General features: G+C 45.0%; 1 protein-coding gene across 3 annotated transcripts in view; it reads right to left on the minus strand.

Annotated features, from left to right (window-relative positions):
- PRKCE (protein kinase C epsilon) overlaps positions 1-27,244 on the minus strand; it is a 596,864-nt gene that overhangs the window by 535,108 nt on the left and 34,512 nt on the right. The gene's annotated exons all lie outside the window — the stretch shown is intronic.

Genomic DNA, 27,244 nt, shown 5'->3' on the forward strand with positions numbered 1-27,244 from the left:
GGAGGAGCTGACCATCTCTTTTAAACAAACCTGTACCACACAATGGAATTCTAGAGCCACGCAGCTAGAAGCCCAGACGAGGACAGCCTGCCTGTCTGTAGGAGCAAGGAGGAGGGGGCATTTGAGCTACAACCTGAAGGAGGGCTTCGCTGGGTGGAGAAGAAGCAAAGGGCCATTCCAGGCTGAGGGGACAGTGTGCCAAGGCCCTGGCGGTGTGACACATCATGAAGGGACTGCAGATGTCTGGTGACATCAGCCAGGGCCAACTAGCCAAAAGCCTCACAGGTCTCACTAAGGAGGGGAGATTTTCCAGAGGCCAACAGGACCCGCCTCCATCAGAGGTGTTAAACAGCAGAACAGCACGAACAGATCTGGCTAGAAGTTAACAGGAGCACCTGGGGACACAGATCAGTGAGAAAATGTAATTGTTCAGGCAAGTGACAGTGGGGGAGCTAAGCAGAAGATCTGCCCTTGTCACTTAACCTTTCACCTGAAAAGTGAAATAATATTTGTCCTGCCTCCCTTATGGGGCTATGATAAAGTTGTTAATAATAATGAAAATATAATAAAAATAATGACCAACATATATTGAGAACATATGTATTTTATTTAACAAATAGATAGCATTTAGATAGCGTTTGATAGGTATCAGGCATTGTTCTAAGTGCTTTACAAACACTAGTCCATTTAATCCTCATAACAATCCTATAAAATAAGGATTTTAATTATCCCCATTTTACAGATGAGAAAATTGAGGCACAGAGACGTTAAGTGACTTACACCAGGTCACGCAGGCAGTAAGTAGCAGAGCTGGGATTTATATCCAGGCAATCTGACCCCAGTCCCTTCCTTGGCTCTTGGTCACATTCATGGCCTCTTGCTTGTCATGTCCCAGCACTGTGGTAAGTGCCTTATAGTCATTGTTTATTACTTTGGTCCTCACAATGATTCCATGAGGTAGGCACTCTTTTTGTGCCTGTTTTGCAGGTAAAGAAACCGAGACACAGAGAGAACCAGCACTTCACTCAAAGTTACACATTCTAGTAAGCGGTAGAGTTACAAACTGCACCCTGCAGTCTGCTTTTAACACCCTGTGTGACTGCTTTTAACTGCTCTCTCCTCTCCCTTCATTCTAAAAGTACAAAAAACAGAAGGAGCAGCAACCCAGAGGAAGGCTGAATGCTGAGAGGAGTGGGCAAGCAGCCGGAATAGGTTTTTCTACCCAGTGTTAAGCAGAGAAGAGAGAAGGCAAGTTCCCCTCTCTCCCAGCACCCCTGCTCAGCCTGGCATACAAGTCAGACCCTGTCAGCTGGGCAATAAAACACTCCGATCCCTTGGGGGTGAGGATCTGCAGGCCGTGGCACTGGGAACGGGGCAGGGGGGTGGCAAACAATGATATCTCAGTCAGGTCCGGGCTTCACTGATCGGTCTTGGCAAAAACAAGATGTCAGTTAGCAACAGCTGTAAATCCTGGTGACAGCAGCGCCCCAGGCCCCAGGCACACTCTGGGCCATGCTGGAGCCGCAATGTCCAGAGCCTTCTCCTGCCACTTCTCGGGACTGGGAGTCCTGGCCTGGGGCCTGGCCATGGAATCATTAATCTATGGACTGGCTTCCTACGGAGGAAAACATGCAGGAAATTTTACCGAAGGAAACAGAGCTAAAAAATTCACCAGGGTTTAGCTAAGACCAGACCATTTAAGGCAGTGATTCTGAAGCAGGAGGGCAAAACCGCCAGGAGGACATCTTAAAGGTTCTGTGGGACTTTGAAGGAGCACTTATGAGAGGCTGCGTATCACAGTGGTCAAGGGTGTGGACTTTGAAGCCAGACTCCCTGGGTTCAAATCCCAGCTGGATCACTTACTGGCTTAGAGACTTGGGCATGTTCTTTCATCTCTCTAGGCCTCAGTTTTCTCCCCAGTTATAGGAGGATAATAATAGTACCTGCCTCATCAGGTTATGGGGATTCAATGAGTTAATATATGGAAAGCTCTGAGAACAGTGCATCACACCTAGGCAGTGCTATATATATGTTTGTTAAATAAGATAAATGGGCTGGGGGAAACATGAGACATCTCACGTCTCACGGTGGAGGATACCATCACGTACAAGTTCATGGAGGCCAGGGATGGGGATGAGATGTTTCTATTTCTTCTAAGAGTTTAGATTTTTTAAAAGTTGGAAGTTACTGATTTCAGGTCACAGGGAAAGTTGCAGTGCAATTCAACAACGTGCCACAGCAGCTATCCCAAGGCAGAGTCAGGGCCTTGGAATCCAGGATGGGGTGGCATGGCTCAAGAATGCTAGAAATTCCTGGGGTGTAGTTTATACTAAAGCTTTCAAAATTCACACTCAGAAATATCCAAAATCATCCAGTGCACGCCCAGCCCACTGGGCAGGAAAAGAATCATGCTGAGGGCCAGAGAAGGGTCTTGTCCAAGGTCACGGTAGCTGGCTGGTGTGGGAAAGGAGCAAGAGCTGAGCTGAGGGCTGTTGGATCTGGAGCATCTAGGTCTCGGCATGGCTGAAGCAGCTGCCACCCCGGGCTGGCAGGGCCGGCCGTGCACTGGCCCCAGTGCAGGCTGTTGCAGACCAGCACCTGCCACCAAGCTCTGGCAGTCCCTAGAGACCTCAGGCTCGATTTCCTCTTTCGGAAGTGGGGATTGCGAGTCCTCACCTCCTACATGTTCACACTGGAGGTGGCTCCAGGCCTGGGCACGAGTCTAGAAGAAGCAGCCCAAAAAGTTCCACAACCTCACTTGTCTCATGCAGACTGATTCCACGTTCCTGACTCAAGCCAGCATCTCTGTTGGTAAAACTGGCCTATTAGGGAAGCAGGGAAATCCCCAGATCTTCAGTGGCTCAAGGCAATTGAAGTCCCACCGTGTGCTGCCATCCACATGGGATGTGGAGACCATGGCTCCTTCCTCCTTGTGACTCTGCCACCTTCAACTCACGGCCCCCATGATGACTACAACTGGCTGATGCAAGCCAACGGAGGTGGAAGGCGCATGGGGCCTGGCCCTGGAGGGTTTACAGGCTAGCCTAGAAGAGCCACTTATCCTTTCTTCCATCTTCCACTGGCCAGAATTTAGCCACCTGGCCACACCTGCCCATAAGGGAAGCTGGGAGGTGTAGTCTAGCTGTTTGCCCAGGGAACAGAAGAAACAGGCTTTGGTGGACACAAAGGCCACCTGCTGCCATCGACCTCACGCCTTTGCTCTGTGGCACTTGATGGTCCTAGACTGGAGCCCCAGCTTAAGTTGGCGACTTGCTCTGCCCAGGTGACTTTAAAGGGAATCTGATGGCCCTCAATGTCCAGGCTATGACATGCAGGGAGGAGCGAGAGGGACAGATTGTAGCAGACCGGGAACCCATCGAGGGCAAGAACCGTGTGGCGGCTCGTGCGGCAGCCCCACGTTCCTCGCACGTGGCCCGTCACAGAGCAAGGCCCCCCGTGCATGTCTGTTGAACAGGAGGAGGGGAGGACTGGGGCCTGCAGGGGTGCCAGGCACCAGCCGTCTTGCAGGAACGCCACGGTCTGACTCACTGGAGCTTCATGCCTGGGATTCCCTGATCCACTTTGCAGGGGGGGGAAGCAAGGAGAAGGGGACAGCCAGAGCCTCCTCTGCCCCCATACCCGCCCCCATGCCCAGCTCTCACGTCAGAGGCAGACTCTCGCCTCATCTGTGTGGGAAGGAAGAAGGAGCTGTTTCCATTTTCTTTCATATTCATCACGAACTGTGTCCCACAGACATGAGAAGCCACAGAAGAAGCATTCTCCCTCCCCCACTGCAGCATCTCCAAAGCAGGGAGCCAGGAAAAAACATCGGTGAGAACACCCTTGACTTCAGGGGACAGACAAAGCCCCTCTACCACCAAAGGGGCCAACAGAGGGGAAAGATCAAAAAGCAAGCACAGCTATTAGTTGGCTTTGTGACCTTGGGCAAGTGACAGATTCTCTGTCTCCCTTTTTTCCCCATCTGTCAAATGGAGATAATAAAAGCTGTTCTGAAGTTAGAATGAGATAATCAATGTGTAAATGGCTCTGGAAAGTATAACGCTTTCTACGAGAATATAAGGTGTTATTATCCACTCACCCTTCATGCCTCTCCAGCAAATTCAGATGTTTGATAACAATTACAATCTGGCAAAGGCTCCGCCTCAATGAGTCGAAGCAATGTGGCAGCCTCCACATTTAAGAAATGGGTCCTGAGGCAGAAGCCTGTGCCAGACATAGGCCCGGTATGTTCTGGGATGCACGCTCTAATCAAGAAACATCTGTATGTAAAACAGTGAACTGTGATCCAGGAGGATCACTTCCACTGCATAGAAGCCGACTCTCGCAGACTCAGGTGTGGTATCTTTGAACTGCAAGGAACACACAGTCAAAAAAAATCACAGACTTCTACACTTGGTGCGGACCCCAGTCCTTGAGGGAAACGAGCTAGTTCCCAAGTAAAAGTGGAAAACTGACTCATGAAAGGCAAAACAGGTTTCTGTCTATCATCACTTATTTGGTTTGGGATCTTCCACAAGTTATTTAACCACCCCAACATGCCAGTTTCTTACTCAACAAGAGTACAGAATGGGGAAGCACTTTGGCAACTAAAAGACACTGATCAGATGAAAGGTATTTCTTCCCTATGAATCCCCTACAGTGTTCTCAGATTCTCTCACACACAGAAGACAGGGGTTCCCATTTTCCTTCTGCTGGAATTTAATTCACTGTTGTGGGTCCCATCTCTCCTGCAGCCAACACAAAATGCTACCTCGGGATGAACAGAAGAGAAGACACTGCTGGGATAAGACAGTAGAGGTTGTGACACCTGCAAACTGTTCATTCAGAACAGAAACAAGAGCAAAGATCATTCTGGATTCTAGTCTGACTCTTGCCAGGGCTGAGTCCAGGTTTCCAGATACCTTTCCAGACTGGTTGACAGATTGGGTAAGGCCTGAAACAAGGGCAGAGAGGATTCAGGGAAAAGAAGGGAAAGAGGAGAATGAAGAAAAACAGGACACTTTCAGAGACTTATTTTCTCATTACCATTACCGTGTACTTATTTCCTCTGTTGGAAGGGGAAAAAAGTTTTCCATTGAGAGTCTAGAGCGATTCTGTGTAATATTTCACTTCATAGCCTACTTTTCTTGCCAACTATGACAGCAGCTGTTAAGCCCTAGCCTCCCCGCCAGCCCTGTGGCATTTCTACCCCAGCATCAACTCAGAATCGTCCCCCATCCCACCCCCCAAATCCCTGGGCTTCCATTTCTTCTCCTTCTACCCCACCCCCACTAGCTTTCATCTGGACACGTTTCTGTTCAGGTGAAATCCCTGGTAGAAATAGTTTCCAGTCCTCAAACAATGGAAAATTCAAGGAGGACCAGAGATCCCTTTATCTGCAAAATGACCTGTGGGACAGAGTGATCAGAGCATAGAAAGCCAGGCACAGAGCTGCAAAGCATACATCTAACTTGACACGTCTGATAGTTATACAAGCCGGCTCAGCACCCAGCCTCAGAACCATCTTAAAAAAGCCCCTCACGTCCCACCAGCCAGTGCGCTGGACAAACTGATTATCCTCTGCTCCAAGGCAAGACAAGAGGCTTAATCAGGTCAGCAGCATTTGATCTGAAAATAAGAACCTTCTTTTAACACTCCATGGATTATAGGAATTATGCCTGGTAAAGCCACCTATACCACCATCATGTCAAAGGATATTCAGGGATATTCAGCAGAGAGGAATAATTATAGAGTCAAATGCTATCAAAGCCACAAAATGAAAGCGAGCCCACCCATCACTCCAGAAGCTAGAGACTTGAGGTTGATCTGACAGTGGAAAAAACAGACAGTTCTTAAGACTTTTCCTGCCTCCCCCCCTCCTGTGGAGCCTGTAACCTATACTCAGGGGAGGGCAGGGGATGGTATGGTTGCAATTACACCCAGCCTTCTCTGATGGGGACCTATGCCCCCCTTTGCAGTCACTCCTATGTTTTCTGACAAGCCATCGTTTCCAGCTAAAATTTTCCACTCCTGGATTCAATTCAAAGGTGAATTTATTTTGGAAAGTCTGAGCCAAGTTTTTCTGCAACTTAGAGTTTCAAGCAGGTGAAAGAAAGGCTGCTACTTCCCCCCACATAAAATTATGTCCTGTGACTACAGCAATAGTTCAGGCCCCTAGGGTTACATGGGGCCAATCCCCACAGATCCAGGGACAAAGTATGCATTAAATGTGGTGTGAAAAGATACGCCTCCAAAAGTGATAGTGAATGAGGAACTCAAATTTAATTTCGACCTATCCAAATAGTGATGATAGTGAATTGCAAGCATTTGTAAGCTTTAGACTTCTCAAAATACTTGATCCCATTATCTCATACATGCCACACGGCTGCCCTGGGGCTAAGAGGGGACCCCCCCTCCTCAGCTTCCATCTGACAGATAGTAAAATGGGAGCAAAAGAGGGGCTGAGAATGACTTAAGGTCACATTACACCACAGTTGGTAAGTTCAAGACCACCCTCTTGACCCCTGGTCCTCCCGGGCCAAGTTTTATAGCCTTTAATGGTAAGTACAGGAGTTCCAACAGAATCTTAAAATATGGCACTGAACTATGTTATCAAGGTTCTTCAAACATTGTTATCTTGTTTGGTATCTTCACAAATTAGGAGGAAGAGACTGACATTTACTGAGTATCCACACTTTCCAGACACAATAGCGGGCACCTCATTCTCACCAAACTTCTACAACACTGGTACCACGATGCCCATTCTTCAGAGGAGGTAGATGAGATACCCAGACAGTACACGCAGACCTCAGAGATATTGCAGGTTTGGTGCCAGACCATTGCAATAAAGCGAATATTGCAATCAAGCAAGTCACGTGAATTTTTTGGTTTCCCACCGCAAATGAAAGTTATGTTTCCATGATACTGTAGTCTATTTACTGTGCATAGCATTATGTCTAAACAATAATGGACATACCTTAATTTTAAAGTACTTTATTGCTAAAAAAAATGCTGAATATCATCTGAGCCTTCAGCGAGTCATAATCGTTTTGCTGGTGTAGGATCTCACCTCGATGTTGATGGCTGATGACTGATCAGGGTCTGGTTCCTGAAGGCTGGAATGGCTGTGTCAATTTCTTAAAAGAAGACGATAATGAAGGCTGCCATACTGACTAACTCTCCTTTCACTTGAACACTTACAGGCCACTGTAGGGTTATTAACTGGTCTAATGTCAATATTGTTGTGTCTCAGGGACTAAGGGGGCCTGAGGAGAGGGAGCGAGACAGGGGAAGAGCCAGTCGGTGGAGCAGTCAGAACACACACATTTATTGATAAAGTTCATCATCTTATACGGGCATGGTTCATGGCTCCCCAAAACGATCACAACGGTAACATGAAAGATCACTGATCACAGATCACTATAACAAACTAATAATAATGAAAAAGTTTGAAATATTGTGAGAATTAACCAAAATGTGCCACAAAGACAGGAAGTGAGCAAACACTGTTGGAAAAATGTCACCCATAGACTTGCTTGATGCAGGGTTGCCACAAACCTTCAATTTAAAAAAAAAAAAAAATCTGGGAAGTGTAATAAAGCAAAGTGCAATAAAACAAGGTGTGCCTGTAATTGGCAGAACTAGTACTTCCCAGTGGGTACTTCAAGTGGATCTGCTGGCAAAGGCCATGTCTTCACACCAGAATGCCAGGCTCAGGAAAACTGCAAGACCCCAAGTCACATTTTATACAGAAAAATCACTTTAGGATTTGCTAACAAAATCTAAACTAAAGACTTGCCCCTCCTTTCCTGTCCCTCCCCAACCGCCCAGTCTCTGAAAAGAGACGGTCATAAGATCTAAACAGACAGTTCTCCAAAGAAGATATACAGATTGCCAACAAACACATGAAAGGATGCTCAACATCACTAATCATTAGAGAAATGCAAATCAAAACTACAATGTGGGATCACCTCACACCGGTCAGAATGGCCATCATCAAAAACTCTACAAACAATAAATGCTGGAGAGGGTGTGGAGAAAAGAGAACCCTCTTACACTGTTGGTGGGAATGTAAATTGATACAGCCACTATGGAGAACAGTATGGAGGTTCCTTAAAAAACTACAAACAGAACTACCATACGACCCAGCAATCCCACTACTGGGCATATACCCTGAGAAAACCATAATTCAAAAAGAGTCATGTACCAAAATGTTCATTGCAGCTCTATTTACAATAGCCAGGACATGGAAGCAACCGAAGTGTCCATCATCGGATGAATGGATAAAGAAGATGTGGCACATATATACAATGGAATATTACTCAGCCATAAAAAGAAATGAAATGGAGGTATTTGTAATGAGGTGGATGGAGTTAGAGTCTGTCATACAGAGTGAAGTAAGTCAGAAAGAGAAAAACAAATACCGTATGCTAACACATATATATGGAATCTAAAAAATAAAAATAAAAGGTTCTGCTGAACCTAGGGGCAGGACAGGAATAAAGATGCAGATGTAGAGAATGGACTTGAGGAATGGGGAGGGGGAAGGGTAAGCTGGGATGAAGTGAGAGAGCAGCATTGACATATGTACACTACCAAATGTAAAATAGATAGCTAGTGGGAAGCAGCTGCATCGCATGGGGAAATCAGTTCGGTGCTTTGTGACCACCTAGAAGGGTGGGATAGGGAGGGTGGGAGGGAGGCGCAAGAGGAAGGGGATATGGGGATATATGTATACGTATAGCCGATTCACTTTGTTATAAAGCAGAAACTAACACAACATTGTAAAGCAATTATACTCCAATAAAGATGTTAAATAAATAAATAAATAAATAAAATAAAAATATTTTCTCTGTAATAATTTCTCTGGGCACCTCTTTTTCAAGTTTTGGACACTTTCTTCCTTGTGCTACCACTGAACCTTGCATACTTCGTATGCATTTGTTTTTGTACTTCTTACACTGTTTGGTAATTAAATGTTTGAAGTTCCATCTAAAAAAAAAAACAAACAAAAAAAACAGACAGTCATAGTCCAAAAGTACTATGGAATATTCAGAGGGTGGGAAAAGAATGAAATGGAACAATCTACAAGCCAGAAAACCATCCCCTACATAGTAATCCAGTAGTGTCCTTCAGATATACTACATTGAAGAGGCACATAGAGTTGTTTTTCCTATACTTAATTCTAAAGACAATGAAAGAAATTAAATGGAGGTAAAATGTTAATAATCTCAAATATTATATGCTGCTCCCTGCCATGATTTCCTTGGCCTTTTTCTATGCAGGTATGTATCACCCATGTGTCTCTGGGCCTGCCCCAAGTAAATGCTCAATGAATGTTAGATGGATGGATGGATAGATAGATGAATGGATGGAATAATACTGTTGTCAGTAATAATGCCTCCCAATCTAGGTGGAATTTAAATCTGTACTATTCCAGTCATTTGATATTTGGAGACATGTTTGTCATTTTAATACTTGTAACACGAGCTATTTTAGCTTTATCTTCTGTGAGCATATGGAGGAAAGAATATGAATGTTTTGTTGCAAGTGAACAGGCTGCATAGTTAAAGATAGTTTTCCAAAGATTGTGACAGAAGCCCAATTATTGTCTTTTTAAAGACAAAACAAATGTTCTAGGAAAGAATCTTTACAAGCACAAGTGGAGCTTTCTATTTAGGACAATAAAAGAAAATCCAAAGAAGAATCATTCCATGAACATGAACGGAGGGCCTCTGTGTGTCCTTCGAGTGGGAGGTGCTCAGGAAATTCCAAATGAGCCCTGCCCTCCAGGAGCTTCAAATCGAGTTGTTCATTTACAGGCTAGAGAATAAAACTTAGGAGGAAAGGAAATGGTGTTGTGGTCTTTAACTCAGGTAGGGAGAACATAACAACAGTCAGCAGGAATGCAAAAAATAATTACACAGAAGCTGAAGCCCAACACATTCCACCCTTACTAAGAACAGCTAAATTTTAAGATTTTTAGTTAGGAGTAAGGACTGACTTCCTGAAAAAGCAAAAAGCAAAAATCCTTTCTGGTTTCAGTAGAGTTTTCAGTCCTATGGTCAGTATAAGGTTTTCAAATTGCTCCTTCTAGGGAGTTGTCTTAGGTAGGGTGAAGGAAAGGGAATGGGGACAAAGAGAGGTAGCCCTTGCCCTGTGTTCAACAAGAGAAGCTCCTCTTGGATTTACCGTATGTGCTGGGATTTCCCTAGAGCTTTATTTAGGGAAAAAAGGAGAGGAGGATTCCTACTACTAAAATATAATAATAATTTGGATACCACTGTTGTAGAACATTGGCTAAATCTCATTCATTAGTCATTCAATAAATATCTACGGAACCAGGTACAAAACTAGGTGCTTTAAGTAGCCAAGCTATGGAAACTACCTAAGTACCCATCAACAGATATGGATTAAAAAAATGACATGGAAATGATATGACCGATAAGGGGTTAAAATCTAAAATACATAAACAGCTCATACAACTCAACATCAAAAAAACAAACAACCCGATTAAAAAATGGGCAGAAGACCTCAACAGACGTTTTTCCAAAGAGTTCATGCAGATGGCCAACAGGCACATGAAAAGATGCTAAACATCACTAATCATCAGGGAAATGCAAATAAAAACCACAAAGAGATATCGAACGGCTACCATCAAAAAGAACACAAATGACAAATGTTGACAAGGATGTGGAGAAAAGGGAACTCTCATACACTGTTGGTGGGAATGTAAATTGGCGGAGCCACTGTGGAAAACAGTATTGAGGTTTCTCAAAAAACTAAAAATAGAACTACCAAATGACCCAGCAATTCCGCTTTTGGGTATATATCCAAAAAAAAAACTAAAACACTGATTTGAAAAGGTATATACATACAATGGAGTACGACTCAGCCATAAAAAAGAATGAAATTTTGCCATTTTCAACAACATGAATGGACTTGGAGAGTATTATGCTTACTGAAATAAGTCAAACAGAGAAAGACAAATACTGTATGATATCACTGATATGCGGAATCTAAAAATTACAACAAACTAGTGAATATAACAAAAAAGAAGCAGATTCACAGATACAGAGAACAAACTGGTGGTTACCGGTGGGGAGAGGGAAGGGGGCAGGGGCAATATAGGGGTAGGTGATTAAGAAGTACAAACTATTATGTATAAAATAAGCTACAAGGGGGCTTCCCTGGTGGCGCAGTGGTTGAGAATCTGCCTGCCAATGCAGGGGACATGGGTTCGAGCCCTGGTCTGGGAAGATCCCACATGCCACGGAGCAACTGGGCCCGTGAGCCACAACTACTGAGCCTGCGCGTCTGGAGCCTGTGCTCCACAACAGGAGAGGCCGCGATAGTGATAGGCCTGCGCACCGCGATGAAGAGTGGCCCCCGCTTGCCACAACTAGAGAAAGCCCTCGCACAGAAACGAAGACCCAACACAGCCATAAATAAATAAATAAAAAAGAAATTAACATGTTTAAAAAATAAATAAATAATAATATTTAAAAAAAAAATAAGCTACAAGGATATATTGTACAATGTGCGGAATATAGTTAATATTTTATAATCACCATAAATGGAGAGTAACTTTTAAAAATTATGAATCACTATATTGTATACCTGTAACATATAATATTGTACATCAGCTAGATTTCAATTTAAAAAAAGAAAAAAATGTGGTATCTATACAGTAGTCCCCTGTTAGCCTCGGTTTCACTTTCTGCAGTTTCAGTTACCTGTGGTCAACTGTGGTCCCAAAATATTAAATGGAAAATATCAGAAATAAACAATTCATAAGTTTTCAATCACACGCCATTCTGAGTAGGGTGATGAAATGTCACGCTATCCCGCTCCATCCTGCCCACTTGGCCAGCACATCTCTCCCCTTAGTCACTTAGTAGCTGCCTTGGTTATCAGATTAACTGTTGCGGTATCTCAGTGCTTATGTTCAAGTTACCCTTGCTTTACTTCATAGTGGCCCCAAAGCCAGCAAGAGTAGTGATGCTGGCAATTTAGATATGCCAAAGAGAAGTCGTAAAGCACTTCCTTTAAGTGAAAAGGTGAAAGTTCTCAACTTAATAAGGAAAAAAAATCATATGCTGAGGTTGCTAAGACCTATGATAAGAATGAATCTTCTATCTGTGCGAAATTGTGAAGAAGAAAAAAAAACGTGCGCTAGTTTTGCTGTCGCACCTCAAACTGCAAAAATTACAGCCATAGTGCGTGTGGTTTAGTTAAGAGGGAAAAGCATTACATTTGTACAATAAGATATTTTGAGAAAGAGACCACATTCATATAATTTTATTACAGTATATTGATATAATTGTTCTATTTTATTATTAGTTATTGTTGTTAATCTCTTACTGTGCCTAATTTATAAATTAAACTTTATCATAGGTATGTATGTATAGAAAAAACATAGTATATATAGGGTTTGGTACTCTCCAAAGTTTCAGGCATTCACTGGAGGTCTTAGAACATATCCCCTGTGGATAAGGAAGACATACATATAATGGAATATTACTCAGACACAAAAAAGAAGGAAATCCTGACATTTGCAACAACACAGATGAACCTGGAAGACAGTATGTTAAATGAAATAAGCCAGACACAGAAAGACAAATAGTGTATCATCTCACTCATTTGTAGAATCTAAAAAAGTCAAACTCATAGAACCAGAGAGTTGAACTATGGTTGCCAGGGGCTGGGGGTGGGGTGGGGGAAATGGGGAGATACTGGTCAAAGGGTACAGTTATAAGATGGATAAATTCTGGGGATCTAATGTACAACATGGTGATTATAGTTAATAACACTGTATTGTATACTAGATATTTGCTAAGAGAGTAAATCTTAAGTGTTCTCACCATTAAAAAAAAAAAAAAAACCGTAACTATGTGAGGTGACGGATATGTTAATTTGACTGTAGTAAGCATTTCACAATCACTTCACAATGATCACAATGTATACGTATGTTAAATCATCACATTGTACACCTTTAAAAAAATCATTGCATAACCTAAATACAGATGGCCCTGACTTATGATGGTTTGACTTAGGATTTTTCGACCTTACGATGGTATGAAATTGACACGCATTCAGTAGAAGTTGTACTTTGATTTTTGAATTTTGATCTTTTCCCAAGATACCAATATGCAATATATACTCTCTCGTGATGCTGGGCAGGGCAGCGAGCTGCAGCTCCCAGTCAGCCGCGCGATCACAAGAGGAAACACAAAATAGGCTTTGTGTTAGATGATTTTGCCCAACTGCAAGCTAATTTAAGTGTTCTGAGCACATTTAAGGTAGGTGAGGCTAAGCTACAATGGTCAATAGGTTAGGTGTATTAAAAGTATTTTCGACTTGATATCTTCAACTAACAACAAGTTTATCAGATGTAACCACATTATACATCAAAGAATATCTGCATATATAATTTTTGTCAACCATATCTCAACAAAACTGAAAAAAAAAATAGAAAAAAGAAAAACTAGATCCCAGAGATCAGCCTTCAGGAGGCATAAATCCCACAGCTCAGAGTAAACACAGCAACAACTGACTTGGCAACTTACTGCTGCTCTCATCTGATCACCAGCGGAAGGACTGCATGCAGTGGTAGGTACTATCATCTTTATCTCACAGATGAGGACGCTGACACTGACAAAAGGCAAATAGCTTGTCCAAGGGCTGGGACTAGAACCCCAGGCCACCTGACACCAAGGCCTCCTTGCCAGCTACCAAAACCACGTTGATTCAGCCTAACTCCCCATTTCAGGTTTACTCACCTTTGTATTTGCTTTGTGATTTTGTATTGCTAGGTGAGTCCTAAATTTCAGATACCAAGGAAGGAAGGAAATAATCCAGACCCATCGATGTCTAAGAATTCAGATGTTTTCTAAAACACCGATGTAAAAGATGGGCCTTTATCAGCCTGGAATGTAAGTGCGAATGGGAAGCTGCCTGGACCAATAGGAAGAATTCCGCCTTCACCTGGGGCCATGCCTGGGTTAACCTACAACGAGTTGGGCAAAACTTTCTTTCTTCACTGTGTTATCCCTTCTGGAATGGCCTCTTCTGTAGTTCAGGCCTTTATTGCCCTAGTAGGCTCTGTGCTCTCCCCTCTCTAGATCAAAATTGTCCCCAGAAGATGTGAGGAATCAATCATTTATCCACTAGTGCCTCTGCAAGTCACTGTGACCTACTTCCAAGGGCACCTGCATTTTAAAGCTCTGTCCTCTGATAAAGGGCCAGAGATCTTACCATAGGTGGACTGACCAGGGCATTTTTTTGAGCATAAGGAAGTAAAAGATTCTCTACCGTAGCTATCAATAGTCTATCTATATAAGGCAGCCCGATTTAACTTTTGAGTTCTTCCAGTTTTTACAAAAAGAAACACAAAGTATGTGTGCATGCATACACACACACACACACACACACACACACACACACACACAGACACACACATAAACCTGAAAAACAAAATGGAATTTACCCAATAAGATAACAATAGTTACTGGAATATATTATTTTTCAGGTCTTGTTCTAGGTATAAATATCTTATGTTTAATCTTCAACACAAGCTCTCATTTTCCTTTCTTCCTCACTGTATTAGTTTCCTAGGGCTGCCACAACAAAGAACCATAAACTGGGTGGCTTAAGACAACAGAAATGTATTCTCTTGCAATTCTAGAGACTGGAAGTCTGAAATTAAGGTGTTGGCAAGGCTGTGCTCTCTCCAAAGCCTCTAAAAGAGAACCCTTCCTTGCCTCTTCCAGCTTCTGGTAGCCCCAGGTGTTCCTTGGCTGTGGCAGCATCATACCAACCCCTGCGTCCATCCTCACATAGCCATCTTCTCCCTGCGTCTGTCTTTGTGTCCAAATTCCCCCTTTATATAAGTATACCAATCATATTGGATTGGAGGCCACCCTAATGACCTCACCGTAAGTTGATTACATCTGCAAAGACCCTACTTCCAAAGAAGGTCATATTCTGAGATACTAGGTCAATACCTAGGTATTCTGGGTTAGGAATTTAACATATCTTTAGTGGGAGAGGGGGACACAATTCAACTCATAACACCCACCTGTGAGAAAGTGATGACCTCAAGGTCCTACAAGGTCCTGGTCATCGCAACGTTCAGTTTCATTTCCTAGATTATCCTCAGCCAGGTGGAAGTGCAGACTCAAACACCGTGAAGGAGTCCATGACATCAAAGATCAACAGTGCTGTGCTTCTCCTGCTGCTCCCGCTGCTTCAGACCTCCTCTCCCCCACTCTTTGCTCAACTCCTCCAAGGAGCTCAAGCACCTGACCCCAGGGAGCCTTCCCTGACCTCCCAGACCAGGTCAAAACCCCCTACCTCAGGATCTCTGCACACCATCTCTCTCTCCCTCATCGCCCTCATCGCTGTTGCAATTTTCCATTTGTTTTGGGATTATCTGATAGGTGTCTCTCTCCGCTATCCAACCGCGAGCACCTCCCTGCTTTGCTCACGGCTGTCTTCCTGACTCTTAGCACAGCTCCCGGCCCTCAGGGGGGGCCCAGACCTTAGTCCTCTGTCCTTGGAAAGAAAACTCAGCTAGCCAGTTTATCCTCAGCCCCAAGCAGCCTGGTTAGTTGAGGGCAGTCATTAGCCTTGTGACCTAAGCCTTCCACCTTCACAGGCTGGGCCCAGCCTGCCTCCCCGCTCCAGCCCAGCCCATGGCTGGCAATCCCTGAGAACCAAAGGGCTCTCACCCAGCGCTACCCCCTCAACTCCACAGCTCCCCGCACCCTGCATCCAGCCCTCATCAGTGTGGGAAACACATGTCTTCACTCCCCACTAGACACAAGAGGCGACATTGGCACTAGAGTTTCCCAGGGCCCTAAGGGGTGTTTCCACTTCACACCTTCCTCGGCGGCTGCCAGCCACACACAGTCTCCTCAAAGCCACTACTTTCTGAGGATTTAATTTCGTACTTTTAACACCCTGCTCAACCCTGAACACCACACACACCTATATGCTTCAGAAATTCTCCAGGACCATCAAAAACATGGCAGGTTTCCTTGAGATCAGCTTTAAACAGTCACCATGGCTAAAGCAACCTTGGCCTGTGTATTGATGAGGACAGCAGAGCTACGCCTATAGTGACCCAGCATGGGGACTGGTCCTTCAGCCCCCATCAGCAGCCCCTGAACCTGAGGAGCTCTGTGTGGTACCACGCAGGAAGGCCATCTGGCCATTCCTTCACTCTCACTTTGTAACTCGTAACTCATTCACTCCCTTAGACAACTTTTACTGAATTCTTACAGTGCCAACGGAACAATTTAAGACAACGGGATTGATAGAGGGAAAAAAAAAAAACAGAGGTCCATCTTGTTCCTATCTTAGAGATGCTGGAGAGAGAGAGAGACAAGGAATCAGATAATGAGAAGGCAGATAGGTAAATGCCCCAACAGAGTTAAGTGCAAAAGGGCTACAGGGGGTGAGTTCTGGGGCTTTGGGGAAGCCCCTCCTCTACCTGCAAAGGCCAGTAAGACAGGGAGGAGGGTGGGAGGGGGTCGGGGGCGTAGGGCAGAGCTTTCAAGCAGAGGCAAAGAATAAGATGTTATGGCAACAGCAAACCACACCACTTGTCTGTGGTGTAGGGTATCCAGTAAAAATAGAAATAGATGAAGCTAAAAAGATAAAACGGGGGGCAGTTCATAAAGGGTCTTATAATTAGCTGACAAGGCATAATTTGTTACCACTCCCTGGACAATACATAAATCTTAACCTAAGACTAATAGTGAATTTTGAAGGTCATGGATGTTCATTCTCTCAAAAGGGGTGTAAGCACCTATTGCCTCTCTATATGATGCCTGTTCGGTTCACCTCTACATGCACAACCAGATCCGAAGAAACCCAGAGGACTCCAGGCCACACGGCTGCCCTTGGTCGCCCTCGGGGGCTTCCTCAGATTGGTGGGTTTTCCAGATGGATTCCTAAGCTCCGTGCATTTGCAATCATGCCCAGATACAAGAATTTGGATTTGAAAGATGGAATCTCATCCTTGTTGTTTCCTGCTCACATTGCTGACCTCCCTCCCCTCCTCTTCCGCTCTTTCCTCTTCCCTTCTCTCTTCCTCTATAATATTTTTTTTTTTCCTGTGCTCACTGCTGTTTGCAACAGCTGCTGAATTTCACATATCTGGGAAGTCCATTAACGTGCTGTTTACTTGAGCACCGCATCATTAGCAGAGATGTTGGGCAAAATCAAGGCTGTCACCTCCCCCAGCCTCCCCCCAGGGAGCCATATCCCCACGCTGACTTGGGGGGTGGGGGGGGACGCTCCCCCCAAACAGCCCCTTCCCTTCACTCCTAGCCCCCAACTGGAGATTTCTGTTTTATATCAAGCCAGATTACATTAACTTTACTAAAATAAGATTCAAAATACAATTTGGGATTCTGGTAGAAAAAAGATTCCATCAAATTCACCTACCCGTAATCTGGTCACTTTAATGTACATCTATGAAGTAGATAATCACACACAAACTCCTATTTTAACCTCTTGTCCAGAAGCTTGCCCACAAAATGAGTGGGGACTGCTCACATTTGTATGTGGCACCCAATGGAGCATTTGTGGAAGATAAAGCCAGCACAGGCTTGATGTCCACACCGATCGCAGATGCCTGGAAACTGAAAATAAGTCTACAGGGAGATGACACACGCTCACAGCTCTTTGGAAACAGGTCTCTTTCTTCTATCTAAAGGCTGCACTCCATTCACACTGGCTGAGAATGAAGTCCTCAAGAGTTTTAATGTTCTGAGTTTCTTTCAAGGTAGAAAGCGAATCCACACACAATTAAAGAAACTGGGGACAAAGTTTACCTTCCTGCAGGAATATCTGGGTGCTGGTTCATCAACAAAAATCTCGCTGGGAATTGGGGTGGTGAGCTGGGCTGGTCTGGAAATTCATTCAGCCTGGAAATGGGACCCTCAAGGGAAGGGTAGGGCTTAGAAACAGGAAGCTCCTTCCGGTCAGCTCCTGGGAATGGAGGTAGGTGAGGTCCTTGGGCCTCCAGGTGAAGCTGGCACCTGTAGGAAGCCACCTAAGGCATGAGGTAACCAGGGCCAGAGTGAAAAAAGGGGGCTGGAGATGTCCCGTACATGTGCCAACCAGCCCACATGGAGTAAAGAGCGGAAGACTCTTCTATGTTGGACCCCAATTTCTTCACTTTCGGGGGCGGTTCTGGTTGCCATTTCCACTCTGGTTTGGTTTGGTTTTGTCTGTTTGCTTTGGGTATTTCATTTTGTTTTTGACAGTAAAAGTCCTTATCTGTCCTGGTTAAATGAAGAAGAAAATGGATTTACATCCATATTTGGCCAAAACCAATAGAGAATCAGAACACCATTAGGAGGCACAGAGGGCAACAATGTGAGCCAGACCAGAGTTTTCCGAAACTCAAAAAAAAAAAAAAAAAAATCCTCAGGACCAGAGCCAAGCAGAATGTGGGCAGCCAGGAGGATGGGGCAAGGCCAGGGGTGACAGTCCCCTCCCCACCTCCCAGGCCCTCCCAGGCAGAGCACTGGCTTTGAAAGGAGAAAGTGATCACTTGTCATCTTCACCAGAGCATTTCATTTTATATGGAGGCATCTTCCTGAGTATTAGAGCGAAATCCACCTTTGATCTCAGTGGATAATCCCCAGTATCACCATGGGCATGAATGGAAGAGTGGTCATAAAAGGACTTGCCTTCAGCTCTGTACCAAACATGGCCCTTTTTGGCAGGTACAGAAGGCAAGGGGGAACGGACGTTCAGAATAAAAAAGGAAGTGGGGTTCAGAGTTCCAGGGGGAGAGCAGGAGATCTGTGTCTAGGGAGCTGTGGTCACATGATCAGTCACATGACCAAGCCGTGTTCTGAGCAATCACTGCCTGGTCCTTACCTGCACAGGTAAGGGCATTAGAGCTCTTCAAGTTCTGTGATGAGTCTAGAAATGTAATGAGAGGTCTGATGCTGGAACATCACACAAAGACCGTGTGGAACAATCTGACCATCAGCATTCTCAGCTTCCTGTGAGAAGATTCTAGCTGGGTGGGAAAACTGAGATCCAAGTTCTCAGGTCTGCACTCACCCCACCGTCTTGGCAGGTCCCTGTCACACCTTTTGCTTATTCCAGAAGAGGCTTACATTTTTCAAAGAAAATGAAAAGAGGATGCCAAGTGGCACCTTCCTCTGCCCTGTGGCCCTGTGACTTCTCTCCTGAGAGCAGTGAGAAGATGGAGAAGCAGAAGCAAACCCGAGATGGGAGATGGAGAAATCGAAGAAGCCCTCAGGAGAGCAAAGACACACAGAGCACTGCAACCAAAAGCCGAAACGTGAGGGCAGGAGGAGAGGGGGTGTGCTTCGTTGCCTCCTGCCAGAATTCCCACAGGGATCCGGAAAAGCAAGGTGTCTCTTTGTGGCCCCAGCAAATCTATTGCAAGGAACTGCAGCTGATATTTAACAGGGCCCCCCAAAAGGCCTTTCTCATAATTTAAAAAGTAATTATTTTAACCACTGATGTGTATAATCTCGTCAGCCTGACATTAAAATCTGTTTCTTTTCTCTGCTCCCTACCCCCTTCCCCACAAAGCCCTTGCTTCCCACAAGCGTGGCACATGTTCTATTATTGTTATTTTAGGATTTCTTCAAGGAGCTCTGTGATGGGCAGTTATTTCATTAAGTGGTGATGCATTTATCTAACACACACGCCATCTCCCCACAGGAAAGGTGAGACAGACTGAAACGCAATCGGCCTCTCCACCTCCAGTCCGGGATTGGGTTCTCTTCTGGGAGTGGTGATGGTTTCAGAAAACTCATTGTGGGAATAGGAAAAATCCAATTAAGAATGTTGTCAAGATCCTCAGAGGCTAAGGGCAAAAGACCAATGTTGAGGGGGGAAAAAAAAGAAGAGAAAAATTGAAAAACAGGTTTTTCTCCTCAAGCTTTACAGTAACCTACATTCTGCAGTTTGGAGGAATGAACCCAAGCTCCCGGGGGATGTTTCCTAACAGAGAGAGGAGAAACAGGAAGGAGGAAGTGTCCTTCCTGTAGGTGAGTTCCACAAGGGCAGGGAACACAGCCAACGCATCTTGCATGAGCCGGTTAGCTCTACACAGCCAAACTGAAGTAGACAGGAGAGGCAATTCTTTCTCCAAAACACTGACTTGCCCATGTGACCCCTACTCTATAACGTTCAGCAGCTCCCACTCACTCTCAGGAAAAAGTCCACACTCTTCAGCCTTATACTCAAAGCCCTCCAAACTCCAGCCTCCTTCCTATCTGATCACATTCACTCCCAGATACAGTCCCCTCTAGTCTGGCCAGTCTTTTCCTTGTCTCATGGACACGCCACGTTGTTTCCAGCATGTTGGCCATCAACCTGGGATGCTACTGCATTTCTTACCGATCTATGCAATCGATCCATCATTCAAAGTCCCACTCTTGTCTTCTATGAAGCCTTTCTCAACCACTCCAGCCAACACCGACCTTGCTTCTCCTTTCTGAAACACAAAACTAGCACACATGCATTTCTCAGGGAACTCGTGTCTCCTCTACTAGCATTGCACAGGCTCTAAGTCCCATGGAAGTCCATGAAGGCAGGGAACCCATCTCTCTTTTATCTGGGAGCACTTAGCACAGGGCTGGACTGACTGATGCCTTTGGTAAAAATAAGCATGGCAAGGGGTTGAGGTCACTCACTCCAGGCTTCCTAACCCCACCCCCATTCTCCTGCTCATTCCCTAGATCCAGATCCAGATCCAGATCCAGATCCAGAAATTCAGATCTAGAGAGAGGTAGGGTGAGGAGAAAAGCATAGTAGTTCCTCTGGATGGTGACAGAGGGAAAATGGATATTTCTAGGTCAGGCTCCTATAACAATTTTGTTTACCCAGATGACACATTAGTTCTTGGGTCAGAGAAAGACTATCTGGGATGGCGGCGCTGTCCCTTGGTTTCGGAAACAGCCATAAAATGACAAAGCTAGACACTCTCTGAGGAAGTTACTGGAGCTGGGTGTGACCCTTCAGTTCCCATGGCAGTGGGGCGCAGCAGAGGCCAAAAATCACAAAATTCTGTGTCCACAGGTCAACTAGTCCATTCTCTAGTCTTCAGGGAGCCCCCCACAAGAATGATCCTCACGGATTAAAAATCCCCACAAGGTTCACACTGCAGTCACACAATGACTCCTTACATTGTTCTCAAAATTCCCTTGAGAGTCTCAATTAAACTTCTCTCCCGGCTACACATCCCACAGCCTGCCATCTTTTCCAGAACTCAGTTCACCAACTAATGATCCTCTTTTCTATCTTCCTGACTGACTATTCCTTCTTTTTACTCTGCTTCTTCAGGTGACCTGCCTTCTCTCTTCATCCTGCCAAGAAGTGACAGTCTACCCTTCTCTCCTTTTCAAGAATGACAGTCCACCTTCGCTGCCACATCTCCCACTGATCTCCTCAACCTCTTGCAATTTGGATTCTGCCCCCATCACTTCACTGAGAGGGTTTTCTCCCAATCAGCCTTCAGACAGAACATCAGCTGTCAGCTCTGACAGTCTCCTTAGTTTCCAGTCTTCTCGGCTAACGCAAGGCCGCTGCAGCCCTGCTGGGTGTACTCTCTCCTCTAAACTCTCCACTCCCTCCCTGCCTTTCGACCTGCACTGTCTCTTACCCCTTCCATCCCCCGGGCATTCCCCAAGGCTTGGGCCTTGCCCCTCTGCTCTTCTGCCTCTGTCCCCTCGCTCTCCAGGTCACTTCATCCATTCCCATGATTCCAACTAGCATGCTGGCATTCTCACCTCCAACCTGGACCACTTCCTCCAGAGTGCTAATCTCAAGTTTCAGAATTTGTGCTGAGCCTCTACACCTAGAGCTACAATGACCTCAAACTCAACATATTTACAAACAAACTTATTATCTTCCCTTTCAAATTTGCTTTCTTCCTGAGCTCTCCCTCCTGTCGAAAGGCATTACCCTCCTCCCAGTCAATCCCACCAGAAGTCTGAGGGTCAGCTCTCCCCTGACCATCTCCCCTACCTGTCCATTGCCACCTTCCAACAACTCCCCGGCTCCCAGCCCACTCCTCATAATCTGTCCCTGACCTCTCACCCCACCACCATTTCCAAGTTCAGGCCCTCCAGAGCTGCCTGGGGCTCCTATAGAATCTCCCAACTGGCCTCCAGTCTCCAGATCTCCAATCCTGCCCTCACATTTCTGCCGGAAGCATCTTTCTTCCCAGGTCTAACCAAGTGTGCTTTCATAACTTTGCTTACACTTGGTTTATTTATTTATTTATTTGGGTGCATCGGGTCTTAGTTGCGGCTCTCCAGCTTCTTAGTTGTAGCATGTGGGCTCCTTAGTTGTGGCAGGTGGGCTCCTTAGTTGTGGCTCACCAGCTCCTTAGTTGCAGCATGTGGGCTCCTTAGTTGCAGCTCGCTGGCTCCTTAGTTGCGGCTCACCAGCTCCTTAGTTGCAGCATGCAAACTCTTAGTTGCAGCATGCATGTGGGATCTAGTTCCCAGACCAGGGATCGAACCCAGGCCCCCTGCATTGGGAGTGCAGAGTCTTAACCACTGTGCCACCAGGGAAGTCCCTGCTTACTCTCAGTTTGAAATGCCCTTCACTGCCTTCTTCTCTAGAACTAAATCCCATCCTTCAAGGCCACATGCCCGGGAAAACTCCTCCACAGAGCCTTTATAACTTAACCATTCCACATCATGCCATAGGTGCATGTTTGGTATTGGGAGTGTGTGTATCCTTCCTTGGACTCTTACAACACAGTGCTTGGGGCTCTTATAGCACTCATTTCACCATCCTTTTCCATCAGTTTCCCTCATGAATTGGAAGGTACCTAAGGACAGGTGGGGTCGGGGGTTGAGTTGTGTCCCCCAAAAAGGTATGTTGAAGTTCTAAGTCCTCACACTTATTATGAATGTGACCTTATTTGGAAATAGAGCCTTTGCAGATGTAATCAGGTGAAGATGAGGTCATTAGGGTGGGCCTTTTATCCAATGACTGTTGTCCTTATAAGAAGAGAAGACAGAGGGAGGGAGACAGCCATGTTAAAGACAGAGCCAGAGCTTGGAGTTCCGCTGACACAAGCCGAGTAAAGCCTGGGGCTACCAGAAGCTGGAAGAGGAAGGATTCCCCTCCAGTCTTCAGAGGAAGCATGGGCCAGCCAACACCTTGATTTCACACTTGTAGCTTGCAGAACGGTGAGAGAATACATTTCTGTTGCAAGCCACCCAGTTTGTGGTACTTTGCTGCCGGCAGCCCTGGGAAACTAACACAGGTGGGAACTACATCTTAATTTCTCCTTGTGAACTCTCAGTATCCATAGAGTCCTTGAAACTCATTAACTTCCCGGTGAATTCATGAACAAAAATGAACCACGCACACCAAGGAACTCTGGCCACGAATGCAGATTTTTCTAAAAATTAATCCCTTAAACTTGAATGTATATTCACACTTAAACCATAATTTCCTAAGACAGAATTACTAACCCATAATTGCTAGAACCTCAGCTCTGTGTTTTGTGTCCAGAAAGAAAAAGAGATGGGCTGAGTTTAAGCTACCTGTACCCTCTTCACCTGGCCTCCCCATACCTCATGGAAACGTGGGCAAAGCAGCTGGCGGGGCCTGCAGGTGTCCTCCAAGGGAGAGCAAGGCTACCCTCTGTGCAAAGCTGTGACCTTGGACTCATTAGCACAGGGCCCTGTTCCACTAAGCTAATGACCTCAAATACCAGCCAGCAGAAACGAGACTCACTAAGAGGGGCATGGGGAGTGGAGGCTGAAAAGGACAGCGTCTCTCTTCACACGCAAAGTAAAGCAGAGTGTAATTATCAAGATGTCCATGCTGACACCAAAATGCTTGCAATTCAGCCAAGTGGACCCTTGAACCAAAGGCCTTTGGGAATGAACAGGGTGGGGAGAAGGTGGCTGAATTCACCCAAGAATGAGTTTTTTCTCTTTTCTCTTTCTTGAACACTGAAAGCCAACATGCTGGGGGCGTTCCAGAAAAACCTCTGAATGGAAAGAGGGGAAACACTCTCTGAGCTTGTGTCACTCCGTCTGTGTGTCTCCACTGGTGTGGTAGCCATAAATAAGGCTCATGAGTCACAGTGAAAACCCACAACCTCTCTGGAGACACAGCAGAGCAGCGGCAGGTGTGCCCAGCCCTGTTCCTGTGAGGAAACCAGGTCTGGGGGGGGGGGGTGGCAAGATGCCCACCCCCCGCCCCGCAAATGCAAATGGTCCATTCTTCCCTGCCCGGCTTAGAAAGGGGAACTGCCCAGCCTGGTCACGGACGGACACGGCTCGCTGGTTTCCAGAAGCCCCCTCTCGGGCCTGGTTACAGCGTGTAGATCCTCAGTCCTAAAAACTCAGCGTTCCCCACGTGTGTGATTTTAAATAAAACAAATACTAAGCCATAAGAGGAGGAAGTCCAACAAAGTTCAGGCTTTTCCCATGATGACTACTTTGAAGCTTTTTGGTAAATACTAAACATAAAATTCTTTCCAAGATAAATGTGCTGTGTCCCCACTCTGCCGGCACTTCATCTGCCTGGGGCTAGTCGAGCAGGGCCCACGCTGCCACTGTCACTTGTTCTGCAGCTCGGGAGCACCTGGACAGTCCACGATCGCCTTTCCACTGTCCCCTCTCCAACCCTGAGAGTGCAGGAGTCTCGTCACTCAGTCATTAGACACAGAGGGAAAATCACGCCGCCCTCTACCTCCCTAACTGTGAACTCCCTTACTTCGGGCTCCCACACCACGTGCTCAACCCTCTCTTTGAGAGGTTCTTCGGCAACCCCAAATTCTTCTTTTAACTTTCTGAAATGCAAAATCTCTAACATGTATTTATCATTTTAAAAGGCAGTGAAGTTTTGGTCTCAAATCTGATTTACCCGTTTACTAATGAATGACCCAGGTGTCAACAGGGGTTCTCACTTGGGTAAAAATGACAGTGCAGGAGGCCCACCCTGTGGGAATCAACATGCTTCCTCTATCTCCGGCCTCCGCTGATGTAAGGACTAGGGTTTCATCTGCCGCCTCACTCCATACACACCTGTGGTCAAGGACTGGTAACAGGTGGGCTTTTATTGCCCAAGAGGAGCAGTACATGTGATTTGTAACAGCTATCTTTTTTTTTTCTTACTCAGATATCTTTTCACCAAGATGTTAAAGCCATAGGAATTTAGAGCTATAGGGAGTCGAAGGAAAGATCTATGAATATAAACTGACTCTTCATCAACAAGACATTAGTTAAACTAATGACTGAACTATGGATTATCATACTGTAGAGTCTTTAAAAGGAAGAAAGAAAGTAGATGGAGCCTATAATTACAATTCCCAAAACTGTAAAGTAAAAAGTTTGCAAAATTGTTAAGTAAAAAAGACAAGAAGCAGGACTGTGTATGACAACTATGCCATTCGTTCTCAAGAGATATATACATAATACGCCTATAGAATATTTTTGGAAGGATATACAAGGAGCTAGTATAATGGTTGCCTCTGCAACCAGGGAGCTGGTAGTCTGGGATAAGAGGAAAGGTCATTTTTCGCCATCTGCCTTTTTACTGTTTGAATTCTTTACAAAGTATATTTATTAAATCTTTTTAAATATTATACATATATAAATGTATAAACACAAATAAAGCATTGATAACACATTTTTTATTTTTAACAGGGAGAGAGACCTTGAAACTGTCTAATACCTTCATTTCAACAATGAGGAAACCGAGGTCCAGAAAGTGGCCTGAGGGTGGCTGGAGGCTGGACCTCTGGCCCTTCAGTTCTTGTTGCTCTTCCACAGCATTTCCGTATTCATGATCCTGTTCCGGTTGCCCAGGGTTACCTGAAATCTACTCCCCGGGCAAATGAGGCGTCACTGCTGTTTATTTTATTTATATGACATGCTTAAAACAGGGAATCTGTGATCTAGATTCTCTTTTAAATCAAATTCTATTCCCAAGATGCTACAAGTTGTGCTTAAATCTCTCCCTTCATGAAAAGCAAAGAAATGATCCCTAACTCATTTACGTTTCTTTCACCCTGTTCTTCTTGTATGAGGTTTGCTCTAAACAGAGCACGCAGATGGCTCATCTGTGCCTGCAACATTTGGTTCATTTTCCTTGTGTTCTTAGGTTCTGCCCACATCAGTGAGATCTGCTTTGAAACATGAGCTCCCAAAAGGTCATCACCAATTCGCTTATGTTGTTGATGCTCAACTTTTGAATTTTGCTTCATGCAGGCATTTCAGAAGCCTTCTGATACGACAGTCTCTTCAGCTAATGCCCTTGACCCCAGGCCCAAGGTGCATTTGCTATCAGGGCAATTTATAAAACGATCATAACAAATCATTAGAGTGTATTCTTCCAATCAGATAGGAAGCTCTATTTGAAATCCTGTTCCCTGTGCCTTATTTTTCTTGACTTTTAACCAATGCCCTAGCTGAAGTGTTACATAAGTCAGACAGTTTCTAAATGCTTGGTCTCTTTCAAGAAACCCACAAAATCAACACAATCATTTGGTGGTTTAGGCGTTTGCCATTAACAAAGCCCAGACCGATGCTCTATTTTTTATGCATAATGTATTCATCCAAGTTAAATTCTCTTTGTTTTGCTAAATTCTAGCCTCTGCTGTTTATAAACTCCCAGAATGGTTATTTTTTTAGGCCTTATTTGGGGGTTAAGGGAAAAAAAAAACAAGGAAATATAACAAGGTACTTTTAAAATGATATTTTAAAGAAGAAGAGATTAAAATCAAAGTTTGAGCATCCATGAATTTCAGCTTAACTTCTTCTAGTATATACCCTTTTCTGGACAGATATGAGCTATAACATCTTATTCTAGGACGTTCTTATTTTTTTAAATAATAAAAATTTTCACCTGTCCACCCATTAATTACTTGAAAATATTTCCTTCTGGCCTCCAACTGCTCAGGGACCTCCCTTAGCAATTTCCTTACCTATAATTATGCTGATGGGCTGTGTAACAGGTTGCATCATTATCTGTGTCAAATTAATGTTGGTGTGAAAGTGATGTCAAATCTGAGGGCTCTCCACATGCTGGATCCAGGAAGACGGCCCTAGGAGAGCTTCCATCTTGAGGCATTCGGGAAGGTCGGGCCAGATGTCCCCAAGTGGTGAGGCGTGCTTTGACCCATTGCTCCATCTCTTGAGGCCCTGTGCCAAAAAGGCTACCAGCCATTCCATCACGCTGGCCTCCAAAGGCCTTTCAAGTGCTT

The sequence above is a fragment of the Balaenoptera borealis genome, assembly GCF_965194805.1.
Source record: "Balaenoptera borealis genome assembly, chromosome: 15".
In the NCBI taxonomy this organism is placed as follows: Eukaryota; Metazoa; Chordata; class Mammalia; order Artiodactyla; family Balaenopteridae; genus Balaenoptera; species Balaenoptera borealis.